This window comes from Cavia porcellus, unplaced genomic scaffold (assembly GCF_034190915.1).
Source record: "Cavia porcellus strain 051 isolate PalLab524CR breed Dunkin Hartley unplaced genomic scaffold, mCavPor4.1 scaffold_4, whole genome shotgun sequence".
NCBI classification, from domain to species: domain Eukaryota; kingdom Metazoa; phylum Chordata; class Mammalia; order Rodentia; family Caviidae; genus Cavia; species Cavia porcellus.
The window spans coordinates 25420042-25434338 of record NW_026947487.1 but is presented as its reverse complement, the minus strand read 5'-3'; the positions used below and the strand labels follow the sequence as shown (position 1 = coordinate 25434338).

Here is a 14297-nt window from a genome sequence, read left to right as displayed (position 1 = left end):
TGTTTAAATATTGGTTGTAACAATCATGTGGAAATTTTTTCCCAGCAGAATCTTGAGAAAACATACTATCTAAGCTATGCACATACACATATATCCACCACTCTGTTTCTCTCTCTCTCTCTCTCTCTCTCTATATATATATATATATATATATATATATATATATATGCACCTTGTATATTCAGTAATAACTTTGCCTGTGTCTGTCCCATCTACTAGAATGTAGGCAACTTTAAAACAGAGATCTACGCTTATCACTGAATCCTTCATGAGCTGAAAGTACCCAGCTCCCGGTGATGATTCTTAGTTGTATCACTACGTGACACTTGGGGAAATAGAACAGAAGCCATCCAACAAGGAAATGAAACCACTGAACCCTTGTTTTCCTCCTGCTTCCTTCTCAGCGCCACCGCCTCCCACTAACGAGACTAGAGCAACACGCTCACAGAGTCTGCTCACTGCTGCTTGTGTTTCCGTTGCCGTTTCCCTCTACTTCTTATGCATTCTGAATGGCTGAATCTCTCAAACCACCCGAACTGTGACCCTGCTCCCTGCCCACATGGTGCCCGCACAGCCCCTGCTCACCACATCGCAGGCTGTCCTGCTCGCCTCCTCCTTCCCTGCCCCTCCTCGCATTTCATTTTCAGTTGCCTTCTGGTTCCTTTACTGCATTTACTCAAAGAATTAATATCTAAAAGCAAGCAGAGAAGTCCAGAGAATTTATTTCCAAACATTATTGTAAGCTAATGGATTATCTTATGGGTCAAAATTTGCGATGATTTTATAATCTGTTTAGAAAGCAGTAATTTTAAAAACACATTGGAATTTGTATCATTTTAATTTTCCAATAATTCCATGCCTATCATTTTAATTTTCCAATAATTCCCTCTACCAACATTCCATTCCTTACCTAGCCAAAATTTTAAAAACAAAACCAGACAGAGAAAGAGAGACATTGCTACCGTAAGAATACTATGAGATAACTTGCCTCTGTAGTGATATATATTATGCTATAAATTTTTGACATATTTTAACTTCATACTTGTGGTTTACATTTTGTTTTCTGTACATAACTGAGTTTATTAAGAAAGAAAAGTGACATGTATAGACACTCAAATATCTTTTATAAAAACAAATTATGACTTTATCATTTCTGCTAGTAATACCTGATAAGCAGAAATTTTAAACAAATAAACCAAATTCCCAAGTCAGACTGAAAAGTAAGGACCTAATTGAATTTATCTGTATCGATAATGTGAAAAAGAATGATCCATAATTTCAAAGTCATTGTCTGCTTTAAATATAACAGTTACTCATAAAAGTATTATCTTATAGAACATTTTCTCCCAGTCAGGGTATATTTGCCAACAGCCTTCAGGATTCTTTCCCACAAAAGACCAAAGCAAAAAATGGGCAACAGAAATAGACATTTTTCATAAGAAGTGTAAATGGCCAATAAATACTTGAAAAAATGTTCAGCATCTCTGGCTATTAGAGAAATACAAATCAAAACAACACTCAGATTCCATCTCACTCCAAAAAGAATGGCCATCATCAGGAAATCAAATAACAAATGTCAGAGTGGTCTTAGGGAGCAAGGAACTCTTCTCCATTGTTGGTAGGAACATAAACTAGTACAACCACGATGAAATCAGTATGGAGATTTTTCAAAAAAACTAAAAATAGAAATTTCATTTGACCCAGCTATTTCCCATCTAGATATCTTTCTGAAAGAGTTAAAGACATTGTATTTCACTGATACAAGCAGCTCAATTCACAACAGCTAAATCTTGGAAATGGCCTAATGTTTAACAGATGAATGGTTGAAGGTAAGGTACTTATATATGATGGAATATTACTCTGCCAAAACCTTAAATCATTTTAAAGACCAAAAATCAGAAATAATCAGTTAAATAAATCAGACACACTAGCTTAAGTATCGCATGGTTTCTCTTACATGAGAAAGTCAAAATATAAGTCAAGAGCAAAATCAAAAGTATCTACTAGAAAGTAGGGAGACGGGTTCTTTTCAAATGAGAAGGGAATTAAAAGATGGAAAACGAGGAGAGGGGAGAGAGGGAAGGGAGATGAAAAAAGAATTGAGATGTGTTATGTACATATACCAACCCCCCACAAGGAATGTAATCATTCGGTAACTGATGACATGAGCAATACAAACATGTACTAATTAAAAATAAAAACTGGAAACAAATCCAACATTGACAGACAGTATGGACACTCCTTGACTCTAAGTACAGCTAGAAAAGGAGGTTGATATGAAAGCCTGACACAATAAAATCATTAGGACAGTCTCAACCACTAATGTACCTGAAGCTACTTAGTGTCAATCCTCTTATTCTTTGTGGTCATAAGCTGGTAACCTTTTTATTAAAGGGGGCTGACAGTAAATATTTTCTTCTAGGTGTTGTGGGCCATACATGAAAACTCAACTCTACTGCTCTGGCAGAAGCAGCTACAAACAACGTGGTAGAGGAAGGGCTCGGGCTGCAGCACTCGGCCAGGCCCAGGCTCGTGCCACTCAACCCTACTTTTCTCTTGCTCTCTGTACACCTAACATTTAGTCAAAACTGCATTTTCCAGATAAGGATACGAGTGGTCCAGATGAGGCAGCGTGAGCGCATGCTGATTCGCTGCAGGGAAGGGTGAACACAGCCCAGACCCTCTTATTTACCTAGATGAACACCTTGATGGTGGGAGGACGATGGATGAATCCTGTGTTACTGATTGCTCATGCCATATGTGAGTGAAAAGGCAGGGTGGAGCAGTCAGTCACTTGGGACTCTGTCAAAGGGAAATGAGAGTTTCCCCTGGCCCCTCATATTTTAAGCTAAATCTGTATCTCTTTGTGTTTCATCTTCATTGCCCTTTGGGCAGGTACAAATGCAGAGGTTGGCCTCTGCAAGTGAATATGGACTCCATTTGAAATTAAGGATCATTTCTTAACCATTTACCACGTCACGTAAGCTTCTAGGTGCTACACTTACCTGATTTCATTCTCACAACTGCTGTGTGATATTCTATGATGTGTGAGAGAAAAGACTTTCCACTGCAGTGTGTGTATTCTCTGTGCTTGGAGGCCACCCTGGAATTCCCACCACTGCCTGTGACTTTGGATGTGGATATTAAGATCTTTCCCTCTAAGGCGCACTCACGGAACCTGACTCGTCTATCCAGTCTAACTGTAACTCTGCAACACAGAAACAGGGAGTGGATCTCCGTCTTACACACCCATGGCCAACCCCATGGACAGAGGCTTGGAACACAAGTGCTTCATCTTTGCTTGTGCAACAACACAAATCCAAAGAGAACACAACAAAAGGACATAAGGAAAGTCAGTTGACTTCACGTTCTGTCCACTGTTAAACTCTTGGAGCAGTTCTGGGGCTCATTCCAGATACACAGCCACTAGGGATCCAGGGCAAGTCCCTAGCAAAATGACAGGAATCCCTTTTCATTCCCAGCCAAAATATGTGATTCTCCCGGAGAGTTGGGCCCTCACTGACACTCCAACATTGTACCACATTAAATCCACCCACTTTGCTCATTTGTTTGCTCATGAGCCCTGTCCAACAAATAGGAAGGTACAGAGAGATTTCCAATACATGCATATTTCTCAGAACAACTTATTTCCCTATCAGTTTTTGGCAAGTGTTATAAAAAAACGTCCAGCATCAGGAGAAAAAGCCATCACAGCCTAAATGAAAATTACAGGCTGGGAATTTAGTTCAGTGGCACAGCACCTGGCTGGCAAGCAAAAGGTCCTGAGTTCAATTTCCAGTAACAATAAATAAATAAACATAAATAGAAATTATGAGCTAAAAAACAAGGTTGATGTATTCCTGTTACCGGATCAGTAAGAATACATGAAGTGTATGCCACCCGTGTCCATTTTTTTAAAGATACGTGTCTAATCTGTACACTCTGATATTCTCAGACTCTGGAAAGAGGCATATGTAAGATGTGTTATCTCCAGATGACTGGTACCTAAAACCATGTGTTCACTCCCTGCCTTTCCTTTCCCAAATAGCCCCACTTTACATCTATTAAAATAGGTTCAAATAAAAATTGAGAAAGTAAAATCTCTTACAGTAAAAGTAATTTCCACTAAGTTTTAATCAAGCTTCTTTATAAAGTCTATGGTTCTTTGTTCTTCTTTCTAAATTTTTATTTCTTCCAACAGTATGTGTGTGTGTGTGTGTGTGTGTGTATATATATATATATATGTATATATATACATATATACATATATATATATATATCAAGTTGAGGATCATTCTCGAATGCCTCACACACCATCTGCCACCTGTCCCTCTACTCCTCAGCACAGCCCCTGGCAGACAGAACTCTGGGGTCATCCAGGTGCTCCTGGTGTCAACTGCACAGCTTAGAAGAAGTGAATGCCAACGTATTTCACAAAACTGAGAAATGTTTAAAGCTGTGTCAGTGATGCTAAGTGAAATCAATCAGGCGCAGAGAGACAAATGCCACATGTTCTGACTTACATATGGAAGTTAAAAGGTTGGTCACACAGAAGTTGAGCGTGGAATGGTGAACATCAGAGGGGCTGGGCTGGGCTAGGGTGGGGCTCCAAGGGTTGCAGTGAGGCTGGCTGGCTATCCTGCCCAGCTGTGCACGCAGCTGCGGGGGAGGAATAACTTGTGTTCTATAGAGCCATGGTGGATAACTATGGTTGACAGTGTTTAATTGTATATTTCAAACTCTCTAGTAGAGAAGACTTTGAATGTTTCCACCATGAAGAAATGATCCACATCTGAGGTAACAGATGTGTCACTTACCCTGATCTTAACATCACACATTGTATGGCATGCACTGAAATTTCACACTGTTCTCCATAAATATGTACAATTAAGTGCATATCTAGGAACAACAGTAAAATCTCAATAAAGAGTCCTATTAAATACAACTTAAACAATTATGTTAGAGAAGATTTTCTGAAGGTAACCAAAGTTTAAAAAATAATAATCACCGGCACAATGCGAAGGTAAGTCAGGAAGATCACAAGATCAGCCTGAGAATCTTAGCAAGATTGTATCTCAAAATGAAAAATAAGAAAAAGGGTAGAGATGTATCTCAGTACAAAATGCTTAAAAAAAAAAAAAAAAAAGAAAGAAAGAAAGGAAAGAAACAGATTCTTGAGAGCCAGTTAAGCACTTCAGACCTTCCAGGCAAACAGAGCCTAATGTTCTGCAAGTTCCCACTGACTGCCATTTGCTTTGCCCGGAAGCTTTCCGGGTCTCCTCAGATAGGTATGCAGCCCGCCCTGTGGGCCAACCTGCCCTTCACAGCCAAACTTGACCAGGCCCAGTGAATGTTCTCAAAGGCAAAGACATTCTTTGGGGATTTGTGCAAAGGAATTTGGCAGCTGTCTTTCCCAGGAGGTGTGGCACACTAAACAAGTTCCTCACCCAGAAGCACAGGATCATCTAGAGTCTCCAGGAAAAAAACTATGAAATTGTATTTATCCAAAAATCCACCTTTACATCAAAATGCCTAGAGATTTCCTCTGCTACTGTTACCTCTAAGATTAAAAATCAAAACAAAAAACAACAACAATGACAAAAAGTTTATCCTGGCAAGTGTTCCTGTGGCAAACTGGGGATGGTGGTACACACCTATGATTCCAGCAATCCTGAGGCAAGAGGATCAAGGGCCGTTTGAGCTATATAGTGAGTTCATGGCCAGCTGAACTACAGAGTGAGACAGAACAAAACAAGAGTTCCTGTAGTGGACCAAGTAAAAGAGGGCATTGTGCAAAATACCTTGTCTACTTCCTCCTTTTTTCTTGCTTTCCTCCCTGAACCACTGATGAAATGGCTCCTGACATTCCCAGTGCAGCTGGGAACTCAGGAAGGTGGACTCAACTATCTGTAGTGTTCCAAGAGGGAAGATATGCCTCGGGCTGGAGCGGGCTCTCTTTGGGGTTCTTTTCCTTCCCACAGACAACTCTGAGCAGAGAACCCCACTGTCTTTTTCACCGTAACCTTACTTACAAAGACCATATTGGTCTTGAAAAAGTCAAAGACTTGAAAAATATTTGCTTCCAGCTCCCACTCTGTAATCCCACTTGAATTCCTTCTAGACCTTACTTGCCAATTTTTGACGTGGGCTCTTTCCCTTGTACAGATAAAGTGCTACTGCTCCATTGGCCTTGTATTCCAAGGGGAAGCACCTCATTCTGCTTGAGTAAATCATGAAGCCTGCAGAGGTGAGCTGTGCTGTCATCAAGGGCTGATCTTGTTGACACGCAGGGGAGTCAGCTGTCATGGTCCTGTGAGTCACTTCTGAACCAGCCATGACCCTCCCAAAGGCTGAAGTGGAGTGGGTGGAGCATTGAAAAATTTTTTTGCTTGCTGTTGTTTTGTTTTTAATAAAGAAGAATTCCATGCTGAGGATTTAGTGCATGATTTAAGAGCCTGCTTGGCAAGTGCAAGGTCATGAGTTTGAACGTGGGTACCAAAAAAAAAAAAAAAAAAGGAGAATCCCTTACTTGTTCATGGATGGGGGAAATGAAATAATAAGTTACTGGGGGTCAGAAAGAGAGCTGAAAAGCAAGAAAGGTATTAAAGAAGTCATGTAAACATGCCTATCATACCAGTGAACAAGTTTTGGCCCAGACAGGACACTGTAGCTGGTGAAGCCTTAGAGGCAGAACCAAGGAGCTCCTATCTCCCCCACCCGTAGGAATTTACCTGTGACTCCATCTTCCCCGCCCCTAGGAATTTACCTATGGTGCTAAACAAAGACCAATGGGCTACCCGTGCATCCCTAATGCCCCCTTAGGTTCCACCCCAAACTGAGGCTACTTATATACCCCCCACGCCACATGACCGCCAGAGAGAAAGCCGGACTCCAGCAGTGGGGGGGGGGGGTTCGTTTTCTCTCTCCACGTTCTCAGAATAAAGGCCTCTTTTGTTCTATATTTTTCATCTTTTGGATATAATCTTATCATTTGGTGCCGTGACTCGATCGACAGGCAATTGACTCCTGAGACACACCCAGTTCGAGTCCCCAGCCAATTCACGAACCGGATTACATCCTGGAATAATTCTCCACTTTTCGGCTCCCAGGACCTGCTTAATTTGTCACCAACTGGTCTCACACAGCACCTGCCTGATTAATCTCAGGTAAGCAAACTCCAGAGAATTCTTCGGCACTGGGCTCAGCCCCAGGCAGATTTTCTCCCCACTTTCCATGGGTTCATGACACTCTCACATCCTTAAGACAGCCCAGGGCAGGGTCTTTCTGGGCAACCTGTATCCACACTCAAAAACTCGCACATCCTTTGGGTTCAGATAGCCCAAGGCAGAGTTTTCCTGGACTGACTCACACTCTAAGACCCTCACGTCCCTCGGAGCTTTATGCTCTCATGGGCAGAAATATTACTGAACCCACGTGGAAGCCACTCATACATCTCTCAGTGATGTCTAAGAAATACAAGTTTTTGGAACCCTAACTACCGTTTGGTGTCACGAGACGAGTGATGGCTCAACCTCTGGACCATGGCTCGTTTCTTGCCTGAATTAATCAATGCTTACTTTCCAATCTACGGACTCTTAAAATTAAGTGCACCATAAAAACTAAATAATTAATTTTTTACTGCCAGGAGGTTTGGCCGACCTACCCACTTACCGGCAGCCCATGGCCCAAAGGGGGGATGTTTGACCCCTATATTCTCAAAAATCTGTATGATTTCTGCCAAACTGGTGACAAGTAAACAGAGATCCCTTATATACAGGATGTCTTTGCTCTGAGAATATGCCCATCTCTCATTAAATCTTGCACCCCTACCCAGGTACTTTTAGCTAACTCTGCTGCCCAACAAACTCTTCCCTCTTGCCCTCATGATCCGCTAGACGAAGTACCCCCAATTTTTTTACCAGCTGCCTCCTCCCTACCCCCAAAATCATTCCTCGCCGTTATTTCCCACTGTGGGATCGCCTTCCCCTCCATCTCCCAGGACCCATAACTCTCCCAGTGGCTCTAATCCTTCTGTTAGCACTTCCTCCCAGTCTCCAACCTCTTACTCTCCTGAGAATTCTCTGTCCCCTATGGCATTCTCATCCCTCACCCACCATACTAGGGTCTCAGTCGCTATGTCCTTCTGGCAAACCACGTGACTGTTGCAGCTTGAGCCAGGGACCGTTGCCATGTTGTGGCCTTCTGCCATGTGAAAGAGTGCTGCCATCTTGGGAAAGATCTCATGGTCAATGGACATCCCCTGTGGCTCCTCTTGTGATCAGCAACAGCCACCCTGTTGTGGACCACATGATGGTTCACTATGCTGTGGACAGCAATTTCATCGCTGCAAAGCACACAGTGAGGCGCCAACTGCCTGTTTCCTCATCTCATGTTAACTGGCAGCCACTTTGTAGCCACTCTACAGATAATTGCTCACACACACCTACCGGACGGATGGCTGCCCAATGGCCATCTACTCCGCAATCTTCTCCTCAATCTCTGCTACCACTTCGGGAGCAAGCTGGCCCTGAGGGACTTGTTAATACACATGTGCCTTTCTCCCTTTCTGACTTATGTCAGATTACCCATAAATTAGATAGCTTCTCTGTTGACCCACAGAATTATATCAGGCAATTTGAATTTATAACTAATTGTTATGATTTACATTTGAAGGATGTTTATGTGATTCTAAATACCACTCTCAGCTCACAAGAGCAAACTCAGCTGTGGCAGGCAGCTCGAGAAGAAGCTGGTCGCAGACATAAGGTGAACACCGCTGATAATGACCCTAGGCCTACAGCTGTGCCAGAACAAGATCCTAATTGGAACTATCAAAATGGAGAACAAAATGTAACAAATGTAACAAAATTACATAAAATGATTGAGTGTCTAATTGTGAGCCTTAATAAGATTGCTCACAAACATACTAACTATAACTTCTAGAACAGGTCCAGGAGGCTAATGAAAACCCAGCTGTATTCCTAAATCAGCTTTGGGAAACCTTAATTAAGTTCACTAATGTAAACCCAGACTCTCATGAAGGGATAATTGTTGTTAACTCTTATTTTATTTCCCGGTCTGCTCCTGATATTCGTGCAAAATTACAAAAGGTTGAACATGGCCCTCAGACTCCACAAGGGGATCTTCTTAAATTAGCTTTCCGTGTCTTCAACAACAGAGATAAAATTCAAAAAGAGGAAAAACATGCTCAAAAAATAAAGTTTGCTAAATATCAGTCTGATCTCTTAGCAGTGGCACTTGGGGCTCCCAGGACAAGAAATCCGAAACAAGGTGTGGCTGCCTGAGTTCCATCCAGACTGTGCTTTAAATGCAGCAAACAAGGTCACTGGGCAAAAGATTGCACCAACCCTGGCATTCCTCTAGGGCCATGCCCCTACTGCAATGTTAAGGGCCATTGGAAGAGCGACTGTCCTAGCTGCCAGCGAGCGGGTAAGCTATCCTCTAACTCCTTGCCCTCACAGGAGACTCCGTCAATGCCAGATTCGTCGCTGACTGATCTGCTCGGACTTGCTGTGGAAGATTGATGGGGCTCGGGGCTCACAACCCCCTCTCCGGTAACCTTGTTGGAGCCCTGAGTCTCACTGGAGGTCTCAGGTAAGATAATATCTTGGCTTGTAGATATGGGGGCGACTTATAGTGTACTTCCTGAATTTTCAGGACCTTGTAGTAAGTCCTTGATTTCTGTTGTGGACGTTGACAGCTAGCCTACCCAGCCTTTGCAAACTGGTCTGTCCCATGTCGATTCCAGACTCTTCTTTACCCATAGCTTCCTAGTAATCCCAACATGTCCCACATCCCTTTTAGGTAGAGACCTTCTTCAAAAGCTTAATTTTTCCTTTACTTTCTCTCTCCCCACAGCCCTAATCCTCCAAATAGTCTCACAATGCATTGCAAAGCCATTCCCTCCCTTTCCTCCTTCTCTGGTTGACCCCATAGCTTGGGACACATCCAAAGCACTCTGGCTTCACATGGCATGCCTGTTTTAATCTGTCTCAGGGGTCCCTCAATTTTTCCCTGTGTTCCCCAATACCCCATAGCTCCCCAACATTTAAGGGGACTTAAACCCATAATTAAGTGCCTTTTGGACAATGGTTTTCTTAAACCTACCCATTCACCCCACAATACTCCCATTCTCCCTGTACTCAAGCCTGATGGTTTCTAGCACCTGGTACAGGACCTTAGGATAATCAACAGTGCTGTTACCCCAACTCACCCCGTCATGCCAAATCCCTATACCATGCTCTCTCATATCCCTCCTTCCACCACTCACTTTACAGTTATAAATCTTAAAGATGCCTTCTTTGCTATCCCCCTACACTCTGATTTCCAGACCTCTTTGCATTTACATGGACTGACCCAGACACTCTCAGGTCTCTTTTTTTTTTTCTTTTCTTTCTTTCTTTTTTTTTTTTTTTTTTTTTTTGTCTTTTTCCTTTTTATCGGTACCAGGGATCGAACTCACGACTGCCTGCTTGCAAGGCAGGCGCTTATGCCACTGAGCTAAATCCCCAGCCCACTCTCAGATCTCAACAACTTACTTGGACAGTGCTCCCCCAAGGGTTCAGATATAGTCCCCGCTTCTTTAGTCAAGCTCTCGCTACTAACCTCACAGAACTTGATCTCAAACCTAGTGTTCTTCTTCAATACATAGACAACCTTTATTATGTTCTCCATCCCACATGTTAGCCATACACCATTCAGCCAGTCTTCTTATTTTCCTTGCTAGTCATGGATACAGGGTCTCTCCTGCTAAAGCCCAGATAGCCTCCTCAAAAGTCAAATACCTAGGTCTCACTCTCACCCCCACCACTCATTCCATCACCTCAGATCGTAAGGCAATTCTTCGTGATCTCCAGGTGCCTACAACTAAATAACAGGTTACATCTTTCCTAGGTTTAGCTAATTTCTTTCATCTCTGGATTCCTAACTTTGCAGCCCTCGATCAACCCCTCTACAAGGCCACTAAGGGTCCCTTATCAGAAACCCTGGACCCTACTAGGCCCATACATGCCTCCTTTCGTAAATTAAAAGAGGCTCTCCTAAAAGCTCCAGCTCTTACCCTTCCTGATCCCACCCAACCTTTCACCCTATACACTACTTCTTAGGGCCACAATGCTATAGGTGTACTAGGATACAAAAAGGGACCTTCTTTTCAAGCAGTAGCTTACAACTGTCTTAGCTCTTTCTACCCTCAGCTGTTTGGTTAAACGTGACACCCCTGAAAGCCTAGGCCGTTACCTTCCCTATACTGGTACAGCCACCACCTTCCCTGCTCCCCCTATTTTTTCCAGGACTAGACTAGACAAGTTTTACCCACCTACCCTTTTAACTTTTACCCTTTAAGATAGGGTGTAATCATCTCTCATAACTTCACTCCTCCTAACCTCACACTTATTTTTCAGAATTCTACCTCACCGTGACAATGATCCTACCTCAACATCATCCTGATATAATGACATGTCTAAATCAAAGGCACCTTTCCTTCTACCTCACCTGGGTCCTTAAATATGATAGTGCCATGACTCCTCATAACATCTTGTCTCTTTGTTTTTCTAGTCTAACACACGTGCATTCACCAGTGAAGTTGTCCTGACTAAAACACCTGGCACCAGTGTCTACCTGGGCATCAATCGTCATCCCATCGACTCCCCTAAACTCCAGTACAGCACCCCCTGCCAGCAGGAAGTAGTTAAAGAGAGAAATCTTCACCCCTTTTCATAATAATAATCATAAGACAGGATATGAAAGAGTTTTGGCCCAGACAGGACACTGTAGCTGGTGAAGCCTTAGAGGCAGAACCAAGGAGCTCCTATCTCCCCCACCCCTAGGAGTTTACCTGTGACTCTATCTTTCCAACCCTTAAGAATTTACCTATGGCACCAAACAAAGACCAATGGGCTACCTGTGCATCCCTAATGCCCCCTTAGGTTCCACTTCAAACCGAGGCTACTTATATACCCCCCATGCCATGTGTCCACCAGAGAAAAAGCCGGACTCCTGTGGTCGGGGGTGTCTTGATTTTCTCTCTCTGTGTTCTCAGAATAAAGGCCTCTTTTGTTCTATACTTCTCATCTTTTGGATATAATCTTATCAACCAGCACTTGGGAGGCTGAGGCAGGAGGATCACTGTGAGTTCAAGGTCAGCCAGGGCTACAAAGTGAGTTCAAGGTCAGCCTGAACCATATAGTGAAACCCTGCCTCAAAAACATCAAAAACATCAAAAAAGAAAAATAAAAAAGAAAGAAATCATGTAAAATATGTGTAGGACATTAGCTCTTTGTGACTAAATTATAATGACCTCCTGGGCGGAAACTTGCACTGCCTGTTTCAATTCTGTTTTTGTGCTGGAGCAGAAATAATCAATGGAGAGAGGTTTTCAGGCTTTCCCTCTGTCCAGTCCACACAAATGCCAAGAGAATATAGTGCTGCCCTGTCATCTTCGTCCTCTGTTGCCTACTTAACAGGTTGATTTTCAACAGGAAAGTACTCGCAGCCAAAGACCAGCTGCATAGCACAGGACCTGCACAAGGGAAAGGAGCAGGAACCCAGTGTGTCTGAAAAGGCTGTTGGATGGTAAAGAAGGAGGTACTGATGGCAAGAAAAATGATTTCAACTTAGAGACACTGCTGGAAGATTGGACAGCACGAAAGAGACTCCTTAGCATTGCGAGGTACTGCAAGCTTTCTACCCCTACATTTTTATTTCACACCCCTACTAGCATAAAAAACATATTTGGTGCAAACCACCTATAGATTTGCCTGCTCATTTTTACATTAGATATCTGTAACTCTATTTTTTGTGTGTTTTGTAGATGGCCTCAGCACCATACACCTTCCAAAATCTTTGGGTTGTAAGTCTATTTTGCAGAATGTCTGTCAGCCAGGCTTTGGATCATAACCATCCTGGGAGAAATATTCACATGTGCTCTGAACATAGGCTACAAGCAGGAGCCGTGATATTGTTCCTGAGCAGCTGTTAGGCAAATCATTCATTTTGGCAGACGGTAGAAGTAAGGTGTTTCCAGAAGCTTCCCAGCATCCTCCTGTGAATTATTCCTCTCAGGAGTGAACAGGTAACTGAATCACTGTCGGCCATTTCCTATAATTCCTGATATTCTCTATTTCCTAAAATCATCAGCAACTCTGCATAATCTCTGTCCTCCTCATCTTTCTATTTCCTTGGCAAAACTCTTACTGACACCTACAATTTATAGTTTAATATACATAACAGAAATAGTATAAGGACAATACAGATGCTATTTTAATTATTTTGCTTTATGTGTAACTAAAAACTTTTCTCAAAAATATTATTTTGTAGTTATTTTAGGTTGATTAGCATATAACTTGAATACTTGATTCCAAATTCATTTCAATATTTAGCCTTAATAGATATAAGAACTTGTTTTGGAAATGACATCTCACAAAAATACAGATTGCAGTACAATATGCACCACATTAGAGACAAAGATTCTCTCTCTGCTGTTGTTTGGATCTTGAATGCCTCCAAAGGCCCTTGTATTAGAGACTTGGTCCTCAGCCCCTAGAACCACTGGGAGAGGTTTGAACCTTTAGTAGGTGGGGCCAAGTGAAAGGAAGGTAGGGGCCCTTGATGAACATATTAGGATGCTGGCCCTTTCCTGTCTCTCTTTGTTCCTGACTACCAGGGTTGGAGGAGCTGCTCTACCTCGTGCTCCCACCATAGTCTACTAAGCCAACAAAGCCAAAGCAACAGAGCCAACTGATCATGGATGGAAATACATGAAACCATGAGTCAAAAAATAAATAAATGAACATTTCTCCTCTTAAGGTGATTATCTTAGGCATTTTGTCACACTGACAAAAAACTGACAGATCTACTCCTTAGCCACGAGCCAGGCTTTACGTGAGTTCCTTGACTAAACTCTGTTACGGCTCTGAGCATACTTCTCAGGTAGGCTTCTGTGTTTAATTCTGTTGACCAATTTTAGCAAAAGTTCTGCTAAGTCTGTTTGCCAGATCATTAGATATCTTCTGTATCTAATCACCTTCAATATCTGATCAAAGTCCTTGCCCTTCACCATCTCCCAGGGACACCTACCTCCTCTGTCCCATCTTCAGCAACCCTGAATCCTCTGGACCTCTGATATTTCCTCTCTTAATTTTAATTTTCCATACATTGACTAACCCTTGTCTTGATCTTTGCCTTTAAATTTTCAGTTTATTTTATTTAGAGTTAAAACTAAATCTCTCCCCTATAACAACATTCCTTTGTAGTGGACCCTCCTTGCAGCTTCTTAT

At 42.5% G+C, this 14297-nt stretch overlaps 1 protein-coding gene and 1 long non-coding RNA gene across 2 annotated transcripts in view; one reads left to right on the top strand and one right to left on the bottom strand.

Annotated features, from left to right (window-relative positions):
- Scel (sciellin) overlaps positions 1 to 14297 on the bottom strand; it is a 148897-nt gene that overhangs the window by 100161 nt on the left and 34439 nt on the right. The window lies entirely within an intron of this gene.
- On the top strand, positions 6912 to 14291 carry LOC106025179 (uncharacterized). The gene is made up of 5 exons (XR_010046855.1): positions 6912 to 7166; positions 9483 to 9615; positions 12501 to 12691; positions 12833 to 13093; positions 13685 to 14291. It is a non-coding gene; the product is annotated as an uncharacterized LOC106025179 (long non-coding RNA).